The 24,949-nt window shown below is 44.9% G+C and overlaps 1 long non-coding RNA gene across 1 annotated transcript; it reads right to left on the reverse strand.

The window, feature by feature from the left end:
* Positions 1–802: 802 nt before the first annotated feature.
* On the reverse strand, positions 803–23,474 carry LOC116984473. Its single transcript, XR_004415041.1, has 3 exons — positions 23,465–23,474; positions 22,802–22,804; positions 803–964 (listed from the first exon to the last, which is right to left on the reverse strand). It is a non-coding gene; the product is annotated as an uncharacterized LOC116984473 (long non-coding RNA).
* Between the last annotated feature and the right edge of the window lie 1,475 nt (positions 23,475–24,949).

Below are 24,949 nucleotides of genomic sequence, written 5' to 3' on the forward strand. Positions count from 1 at the left end.
TCAAACACAAAATAAATTGTCTTATTAGAGACATTTTAACCCATATTATTATATAGCCCAATTAATTTGTTGCAAATTAATATTGAATGTGTTCTAAAATTAACATTGGACCAACTCTATCCTGCTTTACCATTTGTAGTTCAGGGCATAATTACTTGGGTTTAAAATCTAGCCATTGCACAGATTATGCAAGAGAAAAAGAGGTTACAGTGCCACATACAGGCAGTACCCAGGTTAAGGTTGCGTTCTGATCCTGAGAACTGTTTGTAAGCTGAACTGTCAATGAGCCAGCAATGAAAGAAACCCATGTGTGGTAAAGGATCACATAAATAACAGAGCGAGCAAGCGTGGGAAGAGCAGTCACCGGCCGGCCTCACTGACTCAGTGAATGAGCGAGTGAATCTGCATAGTGCTCCCACCTCTGCTCAACTTGACCCAACCCCTGATCATTGCTGTTTTGAGAGATGAGTAGAAAGAGGGGTGGGGAGAGAAGGCACACAGAAATTTCTAGTTCCCACCAGGCAAAAGATGCCTACAGACCCACAGCAGCTCGCACACCTGTCCCTATCCATCCCACCAATCTTCCAACCTCTCCTTCAATGTCAGCAAGGTGAAGAAGCAAGTGATTAACTTCAGGCAGTGAGGTGGAGTACATTGGCCCAGCTTCTGACCTCCCTAACTGATTAAGGCCAGCATGCCAAATGTCTTGTTCTCCACCCTATCTACCTGCAACACCATGACGAGGGAACTATGAATGTTCTCCTGGATTTCTTTGCTCTGTAACACTCTTGCGAGGCCTATCATTCAATGTGAAGGTCCTGCCCTGGTTTGATTTCCCAAAATGCAAGACTTCAACCTTATCTGAAATAAACTCCCTGAGCCATTCCTCGGCCCACTTGCCCAGCTGATCAAGATCCTGCTGTAATTCTTAATAACCATCTTCATTATCTATTATATCACCTATCTGCAAACTTAAATCATGTCTGTACATTCTCTTCCATTAATGTTAATCAACCTGGTCTGCTAGTGAAAACTGATGGTGTCAAGTTGAAATGAAGTTTTACATCTCATTCAATGTTTTCAATCAAATGTAGCCAAAGAAGAAGAATACTGAATTTGACATTTAGACAGTTCTACCATTCAGATGTCTGGGTTTAAAATTAACTAGATTACATCAATTTCTGAACCACACATTCTCATATTGTTTGTAAACTTATGCCCATCTTTATTTCTAACTGTGAGAATTTATTGTTATCCTTTCAATTTAATGCATGTCAGAGAAGATTGTCATGATGATATCACTATTTTATTCAATATCCTTAATCTCAAAGTTTGTCCTCTTCCTCCCAGTTTAAAGGACTAATTTGTCACTCTTTCAAAAATGTTTCCTTATGGATGTGGCTAATGATTTCTGACCACTCATCAGATTGGGTTTACAATGTTTATGATCTCAAATAGTTGTTGACTATTCACACCCTTGGTCTTAATTAAGTGATGCAGTCAGAAATGGTTCGAGTCCAGTGCGATGATTGTGAATAAGGGTTTTCTTTTATTATCAGAGGAGTCATTCTGTTAATCTATTACTTCACAGGCTTTCATACCTGTGTCTCTTATCTTTTCTTTTTTTTATCACAATGGCAATGGCGCATAGATAGGTTTGAGATTATTCACTTTTTTTTCAGGCATCTTAAAATAAGGTTTGTACTGGAGTAGCAGGGTGCTTGTGTAAGCCAACGGAACCTCACGTCTGTACTTGTTACCATGGCTTCTTGAATGAGATCTCGGGGCAAAGGATTAAATGTGCATGTTTCCACAAGCTTGTCTTAATACATTTGCATTTCTTCTGCTAATTTATGATCTGATTAAAAATACTTGTTGTGGTTTCATGAGATTTATTTTTGAGTAAACATTTCCAAGTTGTGAAAATCATAACTTGCTGATACCGTATCAGAGATACTATAATTATATTTACTTCTATCATCCATGAGAATAATTTGAAACGGTAAGTATAGTATTGCGGAGATATGGAATTCAAAGCCCCAGAAGGGATTAACTGGCTTCTATGAAAACGAGAGGACACACAAAACCAAAGAGTGAGTGATACATTTACATAGATCTATGAACAATGGACTGAATGGTCTTTACGAGACACTGCATTGTTATTCCTATTTGCTATATTGGAGAGATCTAGTTCTATATTAATGACACATTGTTATGGATGAGGAAGCCAAAATGTGAATAAACCTTAACCTTATGAGAGATGGTATTATAAAGCGAAGCTCAAACTATCTTTGCTTCACAGAGCAGAATGATATGTTGGAATGCTCCCTTTTTTATTGGTTCACTCTGCTGCACAGTACTATTTACTGAAGCAAAATATTTTTTTCTTGAGAGTCATTTAATGAAACAAACATTGGCAGATATAGTTGCAAATATATTTCTATCAATAATGTCATAAACATTTTTTGTCATAATAAATAAATCTGGTTACACAAATTATTGGTCAAACATATGTGACATTGATTGTCTCTGAGTGATGATGGCAGTCCCAGAGTGGTATTAGGTAAATTTCCAAATGTAAAATCCCAAACTCAGAGAGCTTTAGAAGATTATGGTAAATTTCTTTGCAATTTCGTCAACTGTTTCTATTTGTATTTAAGAAAGTACACCATCAGGTCCTTGGTTATTGCTGAACTTTTCTGGCTCACCTTTAGAGACCCGTGGATATACAACATGTTCCCTTTGAATTTCAATACTCCCTCAGGCCCTGTCATTCATTGTGTAGATATTACCCCATTAGTCCTTCCAAAGTGTCCATTTTAAACAAACAATAAGGTGACTGTAAATTAAAAAAGAAAATTAAAACACGTGCAAAAGAATGTCTAACCAGAATGTCTAACCTTCCACCCAGATAATTAACGGAAACCGAGTGACATTTTCAAATCAGGTAATTTTCTCAGGTGAAATAGTCATGAGGTGAAGACTAGACTAGCTAGCTATAGACTAGCTTCCTCATGGATGCAATAACTCAGGTTCAATCATGACGTCCAGTGCTCTCTGTGTAGAATGTGCACATTCTCCCTGGGACTGTGTGGGGTTCCTCCACATCACAAAAATCTGCAGGTTGGTAGATTGGCATCTCATGTAGAGGTGAAGGGTAAAATCAGGGGGATGAGGAATGGGTTGGATTTGGCAAGAACTTAAGGAAAGGTAGAATTAATGAAATAATGAGTGCTTGATAATTGTTTGGAATTCAGTGTTGTTTCTCTTTGTCTCTTTTTTCCGTGTGCAAACATGGCGCCGACGGACGAGAGGCCGAAGCAAAGAAGTCAAAGCCAAAGAACCGAATGGAAACGAGACCGAAATGCCAATAAACTGAAAGATTACGAAGATGAAACGCCTACTCACCGAAAGGATGGGAAGCCTAAAAGCCAACGAACCGAAAAGTTGCGTCGCCTAAAAGCAAACTTACCGAATGGTCGCTCTGTCGAAACGCCACCTACCCGAAAGGCAGCGTCTCCTAGAGGCCAACGGACTGACTGCCGCTCAACAGAAACGTCCAATAACGGACATGGCATTGCCGGGGGGCGGGACTTGTCAGCGATTAGTCCAGACCCCCATTTCCATCACATCACTGTGAAGGCATGAACATTGTCCCACACCTCTGCTCCACCCTACCCGCAGCCCGCAGAGGGTGGCTGTGAGAGCGGGGCTGTCCCGAGCGATGCGCACCTTCGGCCACTTTCAACTTGGTGCTTGGGTTCTGATTGCCCAGCCTCCTATGGCTTGTGTGGGAAAATGAACCCCACGCTCCCGTCTCCTCCTTCTCTCTCCCCCTTCTCTCTCTTCCCCTCTCTCTCTCACTTCTCTCTCTTCTCTTTATCCTCCTCTCTCTCCACTCTTCTCAAGTTCAAGTTCAAGTGAGTTATTTGTCATGTGTCCCAATATAGGACAATGAAATTCTTGCTTTGCTTCAGCACACAGAACATAGTAGGCATTTACTACAAAACAGATAAGTGTGTCCATATACTATAATATAAATATATACACACATGAATAAATAAACTGATTAAGTGTAAATAACAGATAATGGGTTATTACTAATCAGAGTTTTGTCCGAGCCAGGTTTAATAGCCTGATGGCTGTGGGGAAGTAGCTATTCCTGAACCTGGTTGTTGCAGTCTTCAGGCTCCTGTACCTTCTATCTGAAGGTAGCAGGGAGATGAGTGTGTGGCCAGGATGGTGTGGGTCTTTGATGATACTGCCAGCATTTTTGAGGCAACGACTGCGATAAATCCCCTCGATGGAAGGAAGGTCAGAGCCGATGATGGACTGGGCAGTGTTTACTACTTTTTGTAGTCTTTCCCTCTCCAGGGCGCTCAAATTGCCGAACCAAGCCACAATGCAACCGGTCAGCATGCTCTCTACTGTGCACCTGTAGAAGTTAGAGAGAGTCCTCCTTGACAAACCGACTCTCCGTAAACTTCTCAGAGGTGCTGATGAGCTTTCTTGAAAATTCCATTAGTGTTCTCAGAACAGGAAAGATCTTCAGAGATGTGCACGCCCAAGAATTTCTCTCCTCACTCTTCACCTCCTCTCTCGCCCCCCTTCTCCCTCCTTTCTCTCTCCCTCCCTTCTCTCTCCCCCCTTCTCTCTCTCTCCTTCTCTCCCCCTTCTCTCTCTCCTCCGTCTCCACCCGCAGGGAGCGTCCCTCAGTCACTGCCTGCGATGCACCGCCATTGGACCCCAACCTGCACACCAGGGTGATTCCGACCCCCGGACCCTGACACCCACACTGGGTGATTCACTCCGGCCGTGGGCACAGGCGTTTTATTTATTACCGTCTCGGTGCTTGCGGAACGCACCCAAGCTCCCACACACAAAACAGGCAGCATCTCTGGAGAGAAGGAATGGGTGATGTTTCGTGCCAAGACCATTCTTCAGAGTGCGTCCAAAAGGTCTCGACCCGAAATGCCACTCATTCCTTCTCTCCAGAGATGCTGCCCGGTAAGGCTGCTGTCACACAGTGATCCAGCCAGTGAGACTGCTGTCCCCACACAGTGACCCAGCCGGTAAGACTGCTGTCACACAGTGACCCAGCCCGTGAAACTACTGTCACACAGTGACCCAGCCGGTGAGACTGCTGTCACACAGTGACCCAGTCGGTGAGACTGCTGTCACACAGTGACCCAGCCCGTGCGACTGCTGTCACACAGTGACCCAGCCGGTGAGACTGCTGTCACACAGTGACCCAGCCAGTGAGACTGCTGTCACACAGTGGCCCGGCCATAGAGGCTGCTGTCACACAGTGACCCAGCCGGTGGGACAATGTTCATGCCTTCACAGTGATGTGATGGACGCGAGGGTCTGGACCAATCTCTGACAAGTCTCACCCCCCGGCAATGTTATGCCCGTTATTGGACATTTCTGTTGAGCGGCAGTCGGTCCGTTGGCCTGTAGGCGACGCCACCTTTTAGGTAAGTGGCGTTTCGACAGAGCGGTCATTTGGTAAGTTTGCTTTTAGGTAACGCAGCTTTTCGGTTTGTTGGCTTTTAGGTGTCCCGCTCTTTCAGATAGTTTGCATTTAGGCGTCCCATCCTTTCGGTCAGTAGGAGTTTCGTCTTCGGACTCTTTCGGTTTATTGGCGTTTCGGCCTCGTTTCCATTCGGTTCTTTGGCTTCGACTTCTTTGCTTCGGCTTCTTGTCTGTCGGTGCCACATCCAGGTACCTCTTTTTTCAGGCTCTCTCGGCCTGTCTCTGTCTATCTTTTTTTTTTTCTCTCTCTCACTATCTATGCCTTCCACTCACTCTCATTCACTTTCGCTGTCTCTCACTTACTTTCTCTTACACACACACTCTCTCTCTTTTTTTTCCATTCCAAGGACTTTATTCAGCAATTGCATATTACAATGTACCAAAAGTCCATAAATGTTCAAAGGTTACAATACATCATGCAGTCATTATAGTACAATGGTGCAATCTTTATCTACAATGCTCTCAACACCCTGCAGCGACCAGCATTAACAGAAGGCCTCCAGAGACCTCGTGGACACTGGGTGTTCCCTCTCCAGGGACATGCGAGCATGGACGTAGGCCCGGAAGAGGGGCAGGCAGCTGACTCTGGTGTGACCATCAACAGACAGTGGTCCAAGCATGGCACCAACCGCATAGAGGCCCCAGAGACACGAGAGACATACATTCCGGAGATGTACATGTAATCGATACGGGAACCACCCAGCTCAGACCTCCGTGAAAAAGCGTTGGAATCAGAGTGGAGATTCCGACATGCATCAACCAACTCAAAGAAGTCAATCAAACCTCTCAACTTCTTCGCTACAGCAGGGGCACACTGAGGACCAGAGCGATCTTGCACCTCAAGGATGCAATTGAAATCCTCCCTGAGGAAGACACACTCTCCGCAATCAATAGTGCTCAGCAGAGCAGTCACCTCCTGAAGTAGCCACGCCTGCATCATGCCGGTGCTGGGGGCATACACATTAATGAAGTGTAACGGCATGCCATCCAGGCTCAAGGCCAGATACAGCAAATGACCTGACACAACTTCCTACACCTTCAGGATCTCTGGCTGGAAAGTCGGGGCTAACAGGTGTCCTACAGGAGCGGCAATGCAGACCTCTACAGGCAGGCCAAGTACAAGCTGAGAAGAGGAATCAGAAGGTACACAAAATTGCTGGGGAAACTCAGCGGGTGCAGCAGCATCTATGGAGCGAAGGAAATAGGCGACGTTTCGGGCCGAAACCCTTCTTCAGACTGATGGGGGGTGGGGGGGGGGGGAGAAAGAAGGAAAAGGGGAGGAGGAGGAGGAGCCCGAGGGCGGGTGGATGGGAGGATGGGAGGAGACAGCTAGAGGGTTAAGGAAGGGGAGGAGACAGCAAGGGCTAGCAAAATTGGGAGTATTCAATGTTAATGCCATATGGACGCAAGGTCCCCAGACGGAATATGAGGTGCTGTTCCTCCAATTTCCGCTGTTGCTCACTCTGGCAATGGAGGAGACCCAGGACAGAGAGGTCGGATTGGGAATGGGAGGGGGAGTTGAAGTGCTGAGCCACTGGGAGTTCAGGTAGGTTATTGCGGACTGAGCGGAGGTGTTCGGCGAAACGATTGCCCAACCTACGCTTGGTCTCCCCGATGTAAATCAGCTGACATCTAGAGCAGCGGATGCAGTAGATGAGGTTGGAGGAGATACAGGTGAACCTTTGTCGCACCTGGAACGACTGCTTGGGTCCTTGAATGGAGTCGAGGGGGGAGGTGAAGGGACAGGTGTTGCATTTCTTGCGGTTGCAACGGAAAGTGCCCGGGGAGGGGGTGGTGCGGGAGGGAAGGGAAGAATTGACGAGGGAGTTGCGGAGGGAGCGGTCTTTGCGGAAGGCAGACATGGGGGGAGATGGGAAGATGTGGCGAGTGATGGGGTCACGTTGGAGGTGGCGGAAATGGCGGAGGATTATGTGTTGTATTTGGCGGCTGGTGGGGTGAAAGGTGAGGACCAGAGGAATCAGAGCTGCCAAGGAAAGGTACTCTGAGGAGCAATTCTCAGCTAGTGACTCTTCTTCAGTTTGGAAGGGCTTGCAAGAAATCACCAGCTACAAGAGGAAAGCACCCCACTCTTTGGACAATCGTCAGCTGACCAACGACCTGAATGAGTTTCACTGCAGCATGGAGGGTGTTGGAAATTGGGTGTGAAGTGGTGATAGGAGAAGGGTGAGTGTCGAAGGGCCCAGTCTTTGCAGACTGAGGTCAGGCTGTGTGTGGGTGTGGGGTGGGAAAGGGTCCAGTCTTTTCAGACTGGAATCTTGCTTTAAGTAGGTGTGAAGTGGTGAATGGGGAGGAGTGGGTGCAGACGTGTCCATTCTTTGCAGACTGGGATCTGACTGTGTTTGTTGGGGAGGGGGATGGAGGGGGTACCAGGGCTGGGTGATTCCCATATAGATCGCATGTACACCTCCGGAATGTATGTCTCTCATGTCTCTGGGGCCTCTATGCGGTTGGTGCCTCAAGAAGACCACCACCCTTACTGCAAAGGATAGCTTCAAGTGGCTGGATAAGTCCCACAATTCGAAAGCTAACTGGACTTTAATCCTACTGCACTTGGATTCATTCAGAAACTCCCGAATCTCCCAGATACCAGCCCTTCGAGACACAGCACCGGAATCCGGGCATTCTGCCAACCCATTAACACCTGAAGCGACATCCTCTACCTCATTACACTCAAGTTCATCATCTGAGTTCGGAGGGCTGTAGCTGGCTGACAGCTCGCTTGCCCCACTGCGTAAGTTGGCTACATCATGCCCCCCGGGATCAGTGTCGAGGGAGGGTCCCGATACCTCTGATAGTGATGAGCCGGCCAGTGAATGGCCAGGCTCCTGCACTCCCGCACTGCCCCCTACAACTGGGTTTGGGAAAGAAAAACCAAGTGGTGTCAATAGACAATAGGTGTAGGAGTAGGCCAATTCGGCTCTTCGAGCCAGCACTGCAATTCACAATGATCATGGCTGATCATCCACAATCAGTACCCCATTCCTGCCTTCTCCCCATATCCCCTGACTCTGCTATTTTTAAGAGCTATCAAACTCTCTCTTGAAAGCATCCAGAGAATTGGCCTCCACTGCCTTCTGAGGCAGAGAATTTGACATATTCACAACCATCTGTGTGAAAAGGTTTTCCTCATCTCTGTTCTAAATGGCTTACCCCTTATTCTTAAAATGTGGCCCCTGATTCTGGACTCGCCCAACATCGGGAACATGTTTCCTGCCTCTAGCGTGTCCAAACCCTTAATCTATATTACTAAAGGTCTGATCTTGACCACTTCCTGGTGTTCTGTATATTGATTTTAGAAAAAACGCTGCCATATACGGCTGTGATTTTTGGCCATCTTACTCAGAGTCTCCTCCGCAGCGCAGGACAAGAGGATTTTTCGCATCGATGAAAAATAAAAGAGTTATTAGTGTTTAAAAAATGTTGAGACCCTCTCTCCTGAAGGCCACGCCCCTTCCGGAGGGACTATAAAACCCGGAAGTGTTGAGTGCCTCAGTCAGTCTCTGCAAGATGGGGGAGTGAGAGGGTCACGTCTCTCAGTCTGAGGTGTGAATAACACTGAACACATGTCCACTAAATTGTGAGTGTGGTTTTACTGAGCTTGTGTGCCCTTAATGTGGTTTGAAAAATAAAATGTGGTTGGTTTGAAATAAGGCACAGCAAATGGTTGGTGGTGGTTTGTTTGAAATAAAGCACAGCAAATGGTTGGTGGTGGTTGGTTTGAAATGAAGCACAGCAAATGGCTGGTGGTGGTTTGTTTGAAATGACATTCTGTTTGCAATGTATATTGATTTTAGATAAAATGATACCACTTACGGCTGTGATTTTTGGCTATCTTACTGAGTCCCCTTACGCTCATCGGGTGCAGAGGATTCTTCCCATCAATGAAAAATAAAAGCATTATCAGTGTTTTAAAAATGTTGAGAATCTCTCTCCTGTCAATCATGCCATGAAGGCCACGCCCCATCCCGTGGGAGGGGGAGGAATTATAAAACCCAGAAGTGTGGGTGTGGCTCAGTCTCTGCAAGATGGGGTAGGGAGAGGTCACAACTCTGTTTGAGCTGTGAATCAACAGAACACACTGAATGTCTACTGAACTGTGAGTGTGGTGTTTGTGTGGTGTTTTGTGTGGTTTATGGTGGTTTTATGGCGGTTTCACCCTGCTTGAAATGGTATGAAACTGCTTTTGAATGTGGTGGCCTTGCACCCTGCATGAAATGGTATGAAACTGCATTTGAATTTGGTGGCCTTGCACCCTGCATGAAATGGTATGAAACTGCATTTGAATTTGGTGGCCTTGCACCCTGCTTGAAGTGGTATGAAACTGCACTTGAATTTGGTGGCCTTGCACCCTTCTTGAAGTTGTATGAAACTGCACTTGAATTTGGTGGCCTTGCACCCTGCTTGAAGTGGTATGAAACTGCACTTGAGGTTGATGGACTTGGACCCTGCTTGAAGTGGTATGAAACTGCACTTGAATTCGGTGGCCTTGCACCCTGCTTGAAGTGGTTGGAAACTGCACTTGAATCCGGTGGCCTTGCACCCTGCTAGAAGTGTACGGAAACTGCACTTGAATTCGGTGGACTTGCACCCTGCTTGAAGTGGAACGAAACTGCACTTGAATTCAGTGGCCTAGCACCCTGCTTGAAGTGGTAGGAAACTGCACCTGAATTTGGTGGCCTTGCACCCTGCTTGAAGTGGTATGAAACTGCACTTGAATTTGGTGGCCGTGCACCCTGCTTGAAGTGGTAAGAAACTGCAATTGAATTTGGTGGCCTTGCTCCCTGCTTGAAATGGTATAAAACTGCATTTTAATTTGGTGGCCTTGCACCCTGCTTGAAATGGAATTTCAAGAAATAGCCGTGTCAACTGCCAGCCCACCAGCCGTGAGTGAGCTGCCAGCACATCAGGCTTGATTGAATGAGCTGCCGCCCCAAGAATCCATTTGGCCCACAATGTCCATACTAGCCCTCTGGAAACCAGTCCCTTCAGCCCACAACACCCGTACTACCGCTCCAGAAAGCTTCCCCCCCCCCCTCTCCCCGCCCACTGTCCACCAATATTGGAATTGGTGGAGAGGTGGAATATTGCGTTGAGGGACCAGCCCTCCCGTGTGAACATGGGACCCAACGGGTCCCACTTACTCTAGTAATCTTATATGTTTCAATAAACCCTCTCATCCTTCAAAATTCCAGAGTATACCAGTCCAGCTGCTCCATCAACATATGACAGTCCCGCCATCCCAGGAGTTAATCTGGTGAACCTACACTGCACTCCCTCAATAGCAACAATGTCCTTCCTCAAATTTGGAGACCAAAACTGGGTTGCTGTGTTGGTATTTCTCGCAGCAGCCCGGCCATTGGGACAATCGCTGTGAAAGTGTCCATTGGCTGCATGACTACTTATTTCTGTCCAAAGCCTTTTGTTTCTGGGTTTTGGCATGGGATAAATCCAATCTTGTCGTTTCAATAAACTGGCATATGTTGGTATTGTCAATGTACATTTGTAAAGGAAAGGAAATAATTTACATTTGTGCCAAGTAATTCACAGTCTTGGGATATTCCAAAAAGACTTGCTGCCAAAGAAATCCTTTTGAGATGCAATCGGCAATGTAACATAGGAAATCATGCTGTAGTACAAGCAGCATACAAAAGATTGGTTGCTACCTTTCTCGAACTCATGGAATATTAAAGCTTTTTCCACAATGTCAATGATTGCCTTTATGTCTTTGTAATAGACGCCTTTAAAATGTTTTGGCCAGTTATGAGTTAATGAAAGGTGCTAGAAAATGTAAGATTTCACTTCTGGAACACTGTATAGGAATGCTGACAAGCTCATTGTCAGCAGGAGCACTGTGTATGGATATCCTCAGTCGATATATCATGTCAATATACATTCTGTAGTCTCTCATCAAAGTAGATAAATGGAGCTATCAGTCACTGAAAATAAGAGATTTTAACAGGAAGTATTCTTCTGAATTTTTAATCTAAACATGGTAACTTGTTGAACTTTGATCACCCTTGACCTGCTGACTACTTATTGCTGTTCAAAAGGGAACTGCAGATGCTGGAATATCGAAGGTACACAAAATTGCTGGGGAAACTCAGCGGGTGCAGCAGCATCTATGGAGCGAAGGAAATAAATTTCCACATTGACATTGTGGAAATAAAATTCCTTCGCTCCATAGATGCTGCTGCACCCGCTGAGTTTCCCCAGCAATTTTGTGTATCTTTGACTACTTATTGCTTCTGTTTTTCTCTGCCTATATATCCCTGGTCACTGGTCATTAGCTCTAAATGTGCTCTATTGCTGCACCCTGTCTATGAACTTTATCCCATCAGTGCAATTGAATGGGGATGAATTATTCCTTCTAGATTTCTTCCCATTGGTATTGTATAAAATATGTCTACATCACACATGTACCCTTGATACAGGTGTAGAGCAGATGGTGTAATGAATGGTTGCATCACGGCCTGGTTCGGCAACTCGAATGCTCTTGATCGAAGGAGATTGCAAAAAGTAATGGATACTCACCTCCCTGCCATTGAAGGGATCTATACGAGGCATCGGCTTAAAAAGACAGCCAGCATTTTGCTCCTATCATCGGGAAGATGTTATAGGAGCTGACAAAGTGCCCACCAGTTGCAAGTACAGCTTTATCCTAACTCTTGAACATAATACAACACTAACTTATGAACAGAATCGGTGGGCGGCGCGACTCTCGTCAGCAGCGGCCTCTGCAGTCCGTCTGTGTTTTATTATTTTTTGTCTCGTTTTTATGTAGTTTTTGTTATTTTTTTGTTGGGGTATGTGTGTGGGGGGGTGGGGGGGAGGGGGTAACTTTAAAATCTTTCCCCTGCACGGGAGACCCGACCTTTTCTTTGTCGGGTCTCCGTTGTCGTTGGGGCTGCAACGTGGAGCGGCCTCCAACAGGAACGACCTGGGGTTCCAGCTGCGGAGCTGCCGACTACTCACCGTCACGGAGCTGGCCGAGACCGGAGCGGGTGGAGCGGTGGTGGAGCGCTGCTGCCACCCGACCTCCGGAGCTTCGGAGGCTGCAACTGCGGGTTTGGCGGACTGCGGCACCGGGAGCCCGCGGGTCCCTGCTGGGTGACCGCTTTTCGGGGCTTCCGCAACGGCGACTTCTTCTGCACGAGTTGCGGGGTTGAAGATTACCTGAGCGGGGCCTTACACCATCGCCCCGCGCGGCTTGGAATGGCCGCGGGACTTTGCGAGCGCACGCCGGGGGCTCTAACACCAAGACCCGGTGTGCGACCTTGCATCACTCGCCATCGCCAGCCGGGGGCTTTGACTTTGACTCTGACTCTGACATCGGGGGGGAGAGTGCAGTGGAGAGATAAGTTTTTTTTTTGCCTTCCATCACAACGATGTGATGGATGTTTGTGTAAACTGTGTTGTGTCTTGGGTCTTTTTGTTTTGTAATGTATGGCTGCAGAAACGACATTTCGTTTGGACCTCAAGGGGTCCAAATGACAATAAATTGAATTGTAACTAATGACATTCTTTGATTGTTCTAAGAACCAACTTTTATTTGCACTAGATTTTGGTTATTAATTTATTGATTTTTTTGTTTATTATATAACATGCTCTATTATCTACATATTATTTATGCTTTTGTTACAGGCATATTATGTTGTTGCAATTAAGAATCTCATTGTTCTGTTGTCGGTATATCTGACAATTAAACACACTTGACTTTTGATAACAGAGGACAAATTTGTACTCCACATTTTATTTGTTTACCTGATGTTCAAAAATAAATGAAATTTAACAAAAAGCCCATTGAATGTCAGGTCTATCTCAGTGCTTCCAAGATGATGATGATACAACAACAATACTGTTTATTTTGCATGCTTTTTTTTATTTGTTCTATTTTCCTCATTGTCAGTTCCATTTTTGACCTTGCCTCTCTGGAAAGGTTTTCATCTTTTTTTTAGGAGTAAAGCCTTACTATCAAGGGTAAATTCTAGCCATTGTTATGATTCAAAGGATAAAGCCAGGTTGATCTGCAGCTGTCTGGTGGGAGATATTTTTGTGAGTTTGTGTGAGGTATTTCCATCCTCTGATGATTGTTATATGTCTGAGAATTCATTGGGGACTGCTCTTTTCAGTTGCTGCAACAAATTCCATTTCGAACTGATGTGCGGTGCCCATCACTCCTTGTTTCTCTTGTGCTGCTGCTGATTAGGTTTTGCTCAACTGTGCCTGTCTTTGCTGCTCAACCCTTGACTCTTAGGTTGGAAAAATTATTCAATAATACTTTAAGGTGTATTTACATGTGAGGGCTGTGGGCAATTCAAGTCTCAGAAACATATAGGAACCGTTGCAGCCCTGTAGACCATGAACTTTGTGTTACTTCTTGTGTCTTGCTCTGCAAACCTTTTGTCAATTTCCTAAAGACTGTGCCCTAAACACTGAAGTGGAAAGATAGCACCAATGCTATATTTGCAGATTATTCCAAATTCATAACAAAGATTAAAAAAACCATTGTCAGTGTTCTCACTCAGGCCAGAGTCCAAAATGTTAAGGCCATAATTACACTCTGTGAATTCAGTTTTGCAGACAACATAATTTGCATGAAGACATGAGGAATTGCAGATGCTGGAATGCGGTGTACAGCACAAAGTGCAGGAGTGACTTAGCAGGTCAGGCAGTATTTCCAGAAGACACGGATACGCAACTTTTTGGATTGACCTGAAACATCACCTATCCATGTACTCCAGAGATGCCCCTGATTTGCTGTTTGTAATTACCCACTCGGACACAGGTAAAGATGTAAGTATCTTTAATAGACATTCCAGTGTCAGATATGCAGTACATTGTAAGTTCAGTCTGCTGCATCTACAGAATATAATAAATGAGTTCTTACACTATAAAGCATGCACTAGGCAGGATTATTACTACTAAGCAATCTGATTGGATAACATGCAATAGCCAATCTACATCTCTTCTGGTAGAAATGAAAAGCAACTACTGTGTGGTCTTAGTCGCAAACAGGTGACGGGACGGCTGCAGCAGGCGTCGGTGTAAACACGAACGGGGGGGGGGGGGGGCATCAGTATCCGCAGGTGCCGGATGAGGTTCGTTCACTGGAAGGAGATGTTGACTGTTGCGTCTGTAGAGGACACCATCCACTTCGACCAGGTAGGAGCGTGGTTCCTTTGAGGGGCCATGAATGTGCCCTAGTTTGGTATGTCCTTTGACAGTTTGTAGGTGTACCACTTGTCCTTTTACTAGTGGTTTACGCGGCTTGCCAATCATAAAACCGCTTTTGCGTGTTGTGTTTAAACTGCACTCGCTTTTGTATTGCGGTGGGAGAGTTGCTGCGGCTGCAGCTGTTGCTGGGAGACAGGCAGTGGTGGACGCATCTGGCGAGACATTAGCCGCTGGGCAGGGGAGCCGAGAACGCTGTCCCTTGAAATGTTCCGCAGGTTGAGTTGGTCCAGGTAGACGTCGGATTTTGCTAGGTAGGAGCGCTCCATGAGTTGTTTAGCGCTACAAACAGCATGCTCGGCAAGTCCATTGGACTGTTGGTACCCTGGGCTGCTGGTGACATGTTGAAAGTTCCACCGTTTGGCAAAGTTCTTTAATTTCTGACTGGTGAATTGCTTTCCATTGTCAGTTTGAAGGGGGACAGGTGCCCCATGCTCGGACAGGTGGATTGATAGTTTCTGGATCACTGTCTCGGAGGTTATCGTTGGAAGCAGGTCAATTTCAAACCAGCTCGAGTAGGAGTCCACCAAAACAAGGTACTGTTTCCCGTGCCATTCAAAGATGTCAGTGGCCAGTGAAGACCACGGAAGGGAGGGAGCTGGCTGAGGCAGGAGGGGCTGCTTCTGCTGATGTGGTGTCAGGCTGTTGCAGATAGCTTGCAGATAGCTCTAGGGCTTTAGTGGAGTCAAGGGATATGGGGAGAAGGCAGGCACGGGTTATTGATAGGGGATGATCAGCCATGAACACAATGAATGGCGGTGCTAGCTCGAAGGGCCGAATGACCTCCTCCTGCACCTATTTTTTATGTTTCTATGTTTCTATAGCGCACGATTCAATCTTTTCACGTATGAGCTTGGTCATCCCGGGCCAGTAGAACATATCTTGGGCCCGTTTTAGAGTGGCCTCTGTGCCGGGGTGACCTCTGTGGACATCGTCATAGTACTCACCCTGTAGAGTGGGAGGGATGACTGCCTTGTGGCCTTTGACGATTTCCCGTCCTGTAGCACTAGTTCGTCATGAACCGGGAAGTAGGGTCGTATTACTAGCGGGGTGTTTGACTATTTGTGGGCCATCCGTTCTTCATGACGGTAGTTAGCAGTTGCAAAGTTTTGTCCACAGCTGTGTGTTTGTCAAGGCAATGTAGACGATCAGTGGGCACGAACGATACCTTCTGGACTGAGAATTCATCTCGTTCAATGGGGTGGCGTTTGCTGGTAATGCGCGGGGCTCTGGAAAGCGTGTCTGCTATGTGCATGTCTTTACCTTTCTTTTATACGATGCGGAAGTCAAAATGCTGTAGCTGCATCATGTGTTGTAGACGAGCCGCGGATGCGTGGATGGTTTTATTCAGGTTTGTGAGCAGTGGCTGATGGTCAGTCTCAACAGTGATGGTTTTTCCAAAAAAAGTCCTTGAATTTCAAAGAGGCAAAAACTATGGTGAGCAGCTCCTTTTCAATTTGAGCATAGCGTTGTTCAGTGTCCGTTAGGGTTTGTGATGCATAGGAGACAGGCATCACGTCGCCGTCGGTGGTTGGCTGTAGGCACGCTGCGCCCAGTCCATACTGGGATGTATCGCAGGTGATGGTGATCGGCAGCTTGAGGTTGAAATACTCCAGCGTCGGTGCGCTGGCTAGCTGGAGCTTGAGTGTCTCGTTGGTGTTTCGGGTACCAGGACCATGCTGTGTCCTTGTGCGTCGGTTGTCACAGGGGGGCAGATAGATCACCGAGGTTGGGAATAAATTTGCCCAGATAGTGCGGGCGCTTAATTGTTGTGTTTAGATCTTTGGGGTTGATGCAGACCCGTAACTCCTCTTTGTTTTTCTTAGTGGTTAAATAGAAACATAGAAACATAGAAAATAGGTGCAGGAGTAGGCCATTCGGCCCTTCGAGCCTGCACCGCCATACAATATGATCATGGCTGATCATCCAACTCAGTATCCTGTACCTGCCTTCTCTCCATACCCCCTGATCCCTTTAGCCACAAGGGCCACATCTAACTCTCTCTTAAATATAGCCAATGAACTGGTCTCAACTACCTTCTGCGGGAGAGAATTCCAGAGAATTCACCACTCTCTGTGTGAAAAATGTTTTTCTCATCTCGGTCCTAAAAGATTTCCCCCTTTTCCTTAAACTGTGACCCCTTGTTCTGGACTTCCTCAACATCGGTAACAATCTTCCTGCATCTGGCCTGTTCAACCCCTTAAGAATTTTGTAAGTTTCTATAAGATCCCCCCTCAATCTTCTAAATTCTAGCGAGTACAAGCCGAGTCTATCCAGTCTTTCTTCATATGAAAGTCCTGACATCCCAGGAATCAGTCTGGTGAACCTTCTCTGTACTCCCTCTATGGCAAGAATGTATTTTCTCAGATTAGGAGACCAAAACTGTACGCAATACTCCAGGTGTGGTCTCACCAAGACCCTGTACAACTGCAGTAGAACCTCCCTGCTCCTATACTCAAATACTTTTGCCATGAATGCTAACATACCATTCGCTTTCTTCACTGCCTGCTGCACCTGCATGCCTACTTACAATGACTGGTGTACCATGACACCCAGGTCTTGTTGCATCTCCCCTTTTCCTAATCGGCCACCATTCAGATTAGAGTCTACTTTCCTGTTTTTGCCACCAAAGTGGATAACCTCACATTTATCCACATTGTACTGCATCTGCCATGCATTTGCCCACTCACCCAGCCTATCCAAGTCACCTTGCAGCCTCCTAGCATCCTCCTCACAGCTAACGCTGCCCCCCAGCTTCGTGTCATCCGCAAACTTGGAGATGTTGAATTCAATTCCCTCGTCCAAATCATTAATATATATTGTAAATAGCTGGGGTCCCAGCACTGAGCCTTGCGGTACCCCACTAGTCACTGCCTGCCATTGTGAAAAGGACCTGTTTACTCCTACTCTTTGCTTCCTGTCTGCCAGCAAGTTATCTATCCACATCAATACTGAACACCCAATACCATGTGCTTTAAGTTTGTATACTAATCTCTTATGTGGGACCTTGTCGAAGGCCTTCTGAAAGTCCAGATATAACACATCCACTGGTTCTCCCTTATCCACACCACAAGTTACATCCTCGAAAAATTCTATAAGATTCGTCAGACATGATTTACCTTTCATAAATCCATGCTGACTTTGTCCAATGATTTCACCACTTTCCAAATGTGCTGCTATCCCATCTTTAATAACTGATTCTAGCAGTTTCCCCACTACCGATGTTAGACTAACTGGTCTGTAATTCCCTGTTTTCTCTCTCCCTCCCTTTTGAAAAAGTGGGGTTACATTAGCTACCCTCCAATCCTCAAGAACTACTCCAGAATCTAAAGAGTTTTGAAAAATTATCACTAATGCATCTACTATTTCTGCGGCTACTTCCTTAAGTACTCTGGGATGCAGCCTATCTGGCCCTGGGGATTTATCGGCCTTTAATCCATTCAATTTACCTTTAATCCATTCAATTTACCTAACACCACTTCCCGGCTAACCTGGATTTCACTCAGTTCATCCATCTCATTTGACCCCCAGTTCCCTGCTATTTCCGGCAGATTCTTTATGTCTTCCTTAGTAAAGACAGAACCAAGTAGTTATTCAATTGGTCTGCCATGTCTTTGTTCCCCATTATCAATTCACCTGTTTCTGACAGCAAGGGGCCTACATTTGTTTTAACTAATCCTTTTCTCTTCACATATCTATAAAAACTTTTGCAGTCAGTTTTTATGTTCCCTGCCAGTTTTCATTCATAATCTATTTTCCCTTTCCTAATTAAGCCATTTGCCCTCCTCTGCTGGACTCTGAATTTCTCCCAGTCCTCTGGTAGGCTGCTTTTTCTGGCTAATTTGTATGCTTCATCTTTTGTTTTGATACTATCCCTGATTTCCCTTGTTATCCACAGATGCACTATCTTCCCTGATTTATTATTTTTCCAAACTGGGATGAACAATTGTTGTAGTTCATCCATGCAGTCTTTAAATGCCATCCATTGCATATCCACCGTCAACCCTTTATGAATCAATTGCCAGTCTATCTTGGCCAATTCGCGTCTCATACCCTCAAAGTTACCTTTCTTTTAGTTCAGGACCCTTGTTTCTGAATTAACAATGTCACTCTCCATCTCAATGAAGACCTCAACCATATTATGGTCACTCTTGCCCAAGGGGCCACGCACAACAAGAGTGCTAATTAACCCTTCCTCATTACTCAATACCCAATCTAGAATAGCCTGCTCTCTCGTTGGTTCCTCTACATGTTGGTTTAGAAAACTATCCCGCATACATTCCAAGAAATCCTCTTCCTTAGCACCCTTGACAATTTAATTCACCCAATCTATATGTAGATTGAAGTCACCCATTATAACTGTTTTAGCTTTGTTGCACGCATTTCTAATTTCCTGTTTGATGCCATCCCCAACTGCACTACTACTGTTAGGTGGCCTGTACACAACTCCCACTAGCGTTTTCTGCCCCTTAGTGTTTTGCAGCTCTACCCATATCGGTTCCACATCCTCCAAGCTAATGTCCTTCCTTTCTATTGCGTTAATCCCCTTTCTAACCAGCAACGCTACCCCACCTCCTTTTCCTTTCTGTCTATCCGTCCTGAATATTGAATATCCCTGGATGTTCAGCTCCCAGCCTTGGTCACCATGGAGCCATGTCTCCGTGATCCCAACTATATCATAGTCATTAATAGCTATCTCCACATTGAACTCAACCACCATAGCATGGGGAACTCGGTGCGGTGCACGGACCACTGTTATAACTGTAGGATCTACGGCGATCCAGTATGTTGTGGGCAGCTTGCCAAGTTTGTCGTCAAACAGGTCTTTGTACTGATACAGCAGCTGCTGTGTTAGCTCCTTTGTCAAACAGAGTTTGTGGACAGCACGCCCAAAATAGACCAGCCCTAAGTCATGGCATGCATTGATGCCAAGCAGGGTTTCAGAGTTAGGTTGAAAAATGTAAACAGGTTTCTTGTTTGTTCATCGACAGTGCACTTAAAGTCAGCTTTCCCTAGTGAGTCCAAAACTTCCCCTCCGTAGGCATGTAGTGTGGAGTATTCCTTTTTCATTCGCTCAGTGCTCCTGATCTTGTTGAATTATCTTAATGACATATCGTTGACATTTGCTATTGTGTCAACCTTGGCAGTCAGGGCCTTTCTCACCATGGTCATAGCTGGGTCCAGCACTTTGCCTGAGGAGCTTAGGGGAGAGAGTACTGCTGAGTCATTGTCTCTGTTATCGGAGTCATTCCCATGGGAAGCATCATCGTGTTATTGGGAGTCAGAGTCAGACAGTTCTTGTTGTAGCAGGTGCAGATTTGTTCTTGAGTTAGTGTTCCCACGAGACTGACAACACATTGCATAGTGATTAAGCTTCTTGCAGTTGTGACAAATTTGCCATGGGCTACGCAGAACTGGCACACTCTAGAGTGGAAATAGTTGCAGTTGGGGCATCTCGTGGCAGGCACATTAGAACTTTTTGGAGGCACATTTGAAACGTTGCAGGGAGAGTAATTAGCAAGATTAACATTGTGTTGCTGCTGCAGGCTGGGAGGATCAAAGTCTGCGAGCGGGGCGACGACCTCTGCCATGCGACATGAATGAATAGCTTGTTCTAAAGTCAGTTCGGCGTTTCGAAGTAGTTCAGCTCGTAGCTTGCGATCGCTCATTCCCCACACAATCTTATCACGTACTAACTGATTAGTCAACTCACCGAAGCGGCACCATGTAGCCATATGCCGTAAGTCACTGATGAAATGCTCGACAGGTTCGACCTGCTGCTGATGGGTGAAAAACCTTGTTCTTTCAAGGATGCAGGATGGTCTTTCAAGGATGTTCTTTCAAGGAGAGCAGGTCACACAGCTCTCTAAATTATCTGAGTAAGATGGTTGGATTGTCGATAGTCTCTGCAGGCACTAGGACCTGGCCATTAGCGTCATTGATAGCTGGGGCAAACTCGAAGTTGTCTGCATGAATCATTGCCTCTAGACCCACTAGATTGAACAGCAGCGATGCCTTCAGATCATCAGGGTCATTCCTTTGAACGATGCGAATATAGTAAGCATAGTCACATTCGAACATGCGCCAACGCTCGGCTATGTCAGAGTCAAACATAAGGGGACTTGGCTTTCGACAGGAGTTGGCCATAACGTTGAATAATTACAAAGTAAAACTGATAAAGAAAATAAACCACGGTAAACAAGATTAGTGGGTTAGAACCACTTTTCTGAAACCATGTTATTACCTGATTCCCACACAGGTAAAGGTTTAGTTTTATGTCAGAAACCAGTTGCACTCTGGACTCTAGGAATCCCCAGTGTTTTAGTTTCTGTATTTCAAAAATATATAAAATGGCTGTTGTTTAAAATGCAGAGATGTCACACATTCTGCTTATTTAGTGATTGTCATTTGAAAGAGATTTTGTAATTTTGAAACCACTAACTTCACATATGTATTTCTGTAAAGGAATATTTGTCTGTATAATTTCGCAATGTTGACCACCGCAATGTTTTACTCATCACCCCTGTATATACAGTATTTTGACCAACAGTTGCTCCCAATTGAACAATCCTTGATTTTATCATTCCTATTCTCCATGCCCTCAATCGCATCCAATGCTATAATCTTTGAGATATCCAAGCTCCTCCTATTGCGTCCTCTTCATTTTTGCTACATTTATTAAACGACCTTGGCGCAGTGGGCAGCACATTGGCGCAGCGGTAGAGTTACTGCCTTCAAGCGCCAGAGACCCGGGTTAGATCCTCACAACAGGTGCTGCCTAGATGGAGTTTGTACATTCTCCCCGTGACCAGTGTGGGTTTTCACCGGGTGCTCTGGGTTCCTCCCACACTCCAAAGCCGTACAGGTTTGTAGGTCAATTGGCTTAGGTTAAAAAAAGGTAATTGTCCCGAGAGTGTAGGATAGGGTTAACAGTGTGCGGGGATAAGTGGTTGATGCAGACTTGGTGGGCTGTATCTCTAAACTAAACTAAGCTAAACTACTGAACGAAAAGCTAAGGGTGTAGTCCCATTCTCCCAATTCTATGTACTGCAACTGTAACAACATAACGTTCTGCACTCTACTTATTTTTCTCTTTGCAGTACCTATTGTACTTGTGCATAACTTGATTGTTCTCATGTATAGCATGATTTGGCAGACAGAGATTTTCCACTGTATCTCGGTACATGTGACAATAACAAACCAGTACCAATTTAATTGACCCACAATTGCGGACACAAGATTGTGAACAAGGAGAATATCAGGAATTATAAAATTCTAAATTGGCTACTGTTCATCAGTACACATAGAGGTGATGAGTAAAACACATGGGCCAGAATTAAGAAAATACCACAATCGATTGTGACCAGAAAAATGAATTATATTTAAAGTAATCTATGTGTTCCATTTCAAGAGTCAAGGGAGTCAAGGGAGTCAAGAGACAAGAATGTTTAACTCTTGTATTTTAAATACGCTCTTCTCAAGCTTACTCCCTAAGTCTAGTTCAGTAAAAAACACTGAGCCAAGCACTGGAACAACTAAACTTTATTTTTAGATTGAACAACAAATTCCCCTATACGATACATAAACCACCGCGGGTTCGATCCTTGTCTCTGCTTAGCTAAGCCTTTCAGCCTCGTGCAAGCAGACGCACTCCAAAAGGTCACCCAGTCCTAAGCGTTCCTCCAGAAGATCAACATGGATCTAAGATGGAGCTATCTTTTATAGGTCCACGAACCTTGAGGGGCCGAACTGCATAGGGGTGGTCTCTTTACAGTCCAATCAAACATATTAATTACATCAAAACATCATTGACTGTTCCCCAAACCAATTAGAGTGTCTCCCATACATTGTTTCTTGGAGAAGCTTCTGGAAGGAAGCTAACTAACTGACAACAAGTACCCACTCCCCTGGTACTTCTTCTAAACCAATGCCACTCTTTTTGTAGTATGTTGAACATACTCGCAGACAATAGGGATTATTCCTTATAACTAGTCTCCTCCTACTACTTAGTAACTTTCTGGATGGTTAGTATCGACCTCTGCGAGGGGAACTCGTTATTTAAACTTTCAGTCTACCTCATCATTCTACACCACCACCTTACGTTCCCAGGGCACTTCTTTCATTATTAAATCCACACTGTAATTTCTGATATCTACTAGGGTCTGTCCTTTTCTTGATAGTCACTAAACAGTCCCGTCCCATCTTCGACTGTTCTCCTATGGGTGAGACAAGAAAATATGCCGTCAATAACCAAATTTCCAATTATGTTTTAAACTATATCCCATAAGCCATTTTCAATTACTACATTTTTAAATCATGTCTCACGATTCAAGGAATCTAATTGAGAACTGGTCAAATTATTATGTTTTGTAATCAAAATTTAGGCGCTAAGCAGGTGTCCCCGAGCCACAGAGAAATGTTCATTCCCAGGTTTCCATGTATAGTTTGTTTAAGTTGGAGCTTGCCTCAATGGTCTCTAGAGGCTGTCTATACTTCTCCAAGTTCCTGAGACGTCGTTCTTCCTTTTTCACTGGTGTCAAATATTATGTTATGTTGGTAAGGTTGGGTAATAGGGTATGTTTCCTGTTGATGTAAAATTTGCAGGAGTAGGAATAATACTATGAGGAGCAGCCTTTCTTGTCTTTTGTCCTTTCCCAGATTGTAAAAGGGACAGGACAGTATCACTTCTTTCTCTCTGGGGATCTACTTGGATGGAAATTATGGTTACACATCCTACCTGAGCTGTGTCTTCTGCCCGTTCTTGAGGGTTCACATGCTCTTTTACCTCACTCCCCAGATAATGGTGTGTTATAGGCAACATTGTCCTGAAGGCACAACAACTCAACAAAAGGTTATTAACCGAGTTTACAATTGCTCCTATTCCTCACTCCTACACCTCCTGTACAATAGATTCCTTCTCTTCCTTCCCTAGTGCCAATCTGATTCTCTTTGAATTATTTTTCTTTTGACATCAGCTACTTTGTCTCTTTTCTCATTTTCTTTATTGCTCCTTGATCTCTCCTTCACTCTGCCATATCTTGTCTTCTGGATGGACATTCCATATACTCCAATAACCTAATTGTTTACAGATACAACAAGCTCCCAAATTTACAGTGATCTTTGCTTTAGGGTGCTTTCTTGGGCAGTTATAGAATTGCTTACAGTTTTTCCGTATATGATCTTCAGTTTACACTATAATAATACATCTAATTCTTTCATTTTGGTAAATTACTTGAGTGGGTTCAAGGGTAGGGGTCATGTTACTATGTCCACAATTCCTGGATGGGTTGGTGAGTCAAGATTCAAGATTAAGGAGAGTTTATTGTCATGCGTCCCAGATAGGACAATGAAATTCTTGATTTGCTTCAGCACAACAGAATATAGAAGGCTGAGAAAATGGGTTGGTTTGAGTAAACGGTGTGTATCTTCTTTGTTCCTGACATTCTGGCCAGCTCTCTCTCTCTCTCTGTTCTCTTGGATCCCAGTAGTCCCTTGAATTTAAGGACCTCCTATAATTCCTGGGATCTTGGATTTTTTATATCCTCTAGGATCCCGAATGTTCCCATGATCCTTTCTTTGACCCCTCCTCACTCGCTCTCTTGTCGGACAGGCTCGGCTCCAATGTCCCATTTCCCCACAAGAATAACATTGATTGGATAATGCTGTTGGATTTATTTTACCACTTGGTTCCAATAGAATTGGTTCTAAAATGGGAGTATAATTGTAATAATAATCTAGGTAGTCTTGGACTAATTTCTCCCATTCCATTCTTTCCTAATATTTGAAGACTCCGTGGTCCTGAGCCAGAGTTTGGTCAATCCTTCTTAACCATACATTCAGTTCTTCTTCCAGTTACAGGATAAGCTTCTTGTTTTCTACCCTCCTTCCAATGGTACCTCACAGCTCTGGCCGTTTGACTGGCTCGGTTCTCAGACCAGTCCCTGTTATTATTCTTAATTGTCAGCTACCATAGTGGGGAGACAATTCAATAAGATGGCACAATATTCTCAGGAACTTACTTCATTTTGATAGTATAAATCACCTGATTGATTGGTCCATGAATAATCTTAAGAATCGTTCTAAAAATTAATCTGCTCCCTCTCCCTTTTTTGGTTTTATCTCCAGAATACTTGTTAAATCAATTGGCTTCTGAAGGATGTCT

Source organism: Amblyraja radiata, chromosome 2 (assembly GCF_010909765.2).
Source record: "Amblyraja radiata isolate CabotCenter1 chromosome 2, sAmbRad1.1.pri, whole genome shotgun sequence".
In the NCBI taxonomy this organism is placed as follows: domain Eukaryota; kingdom Metazoa; phylum Chordata; class Chondrichthyes; order Rajiformes; family Rajidae; genus Amblyraja; species Amblyraja radiata.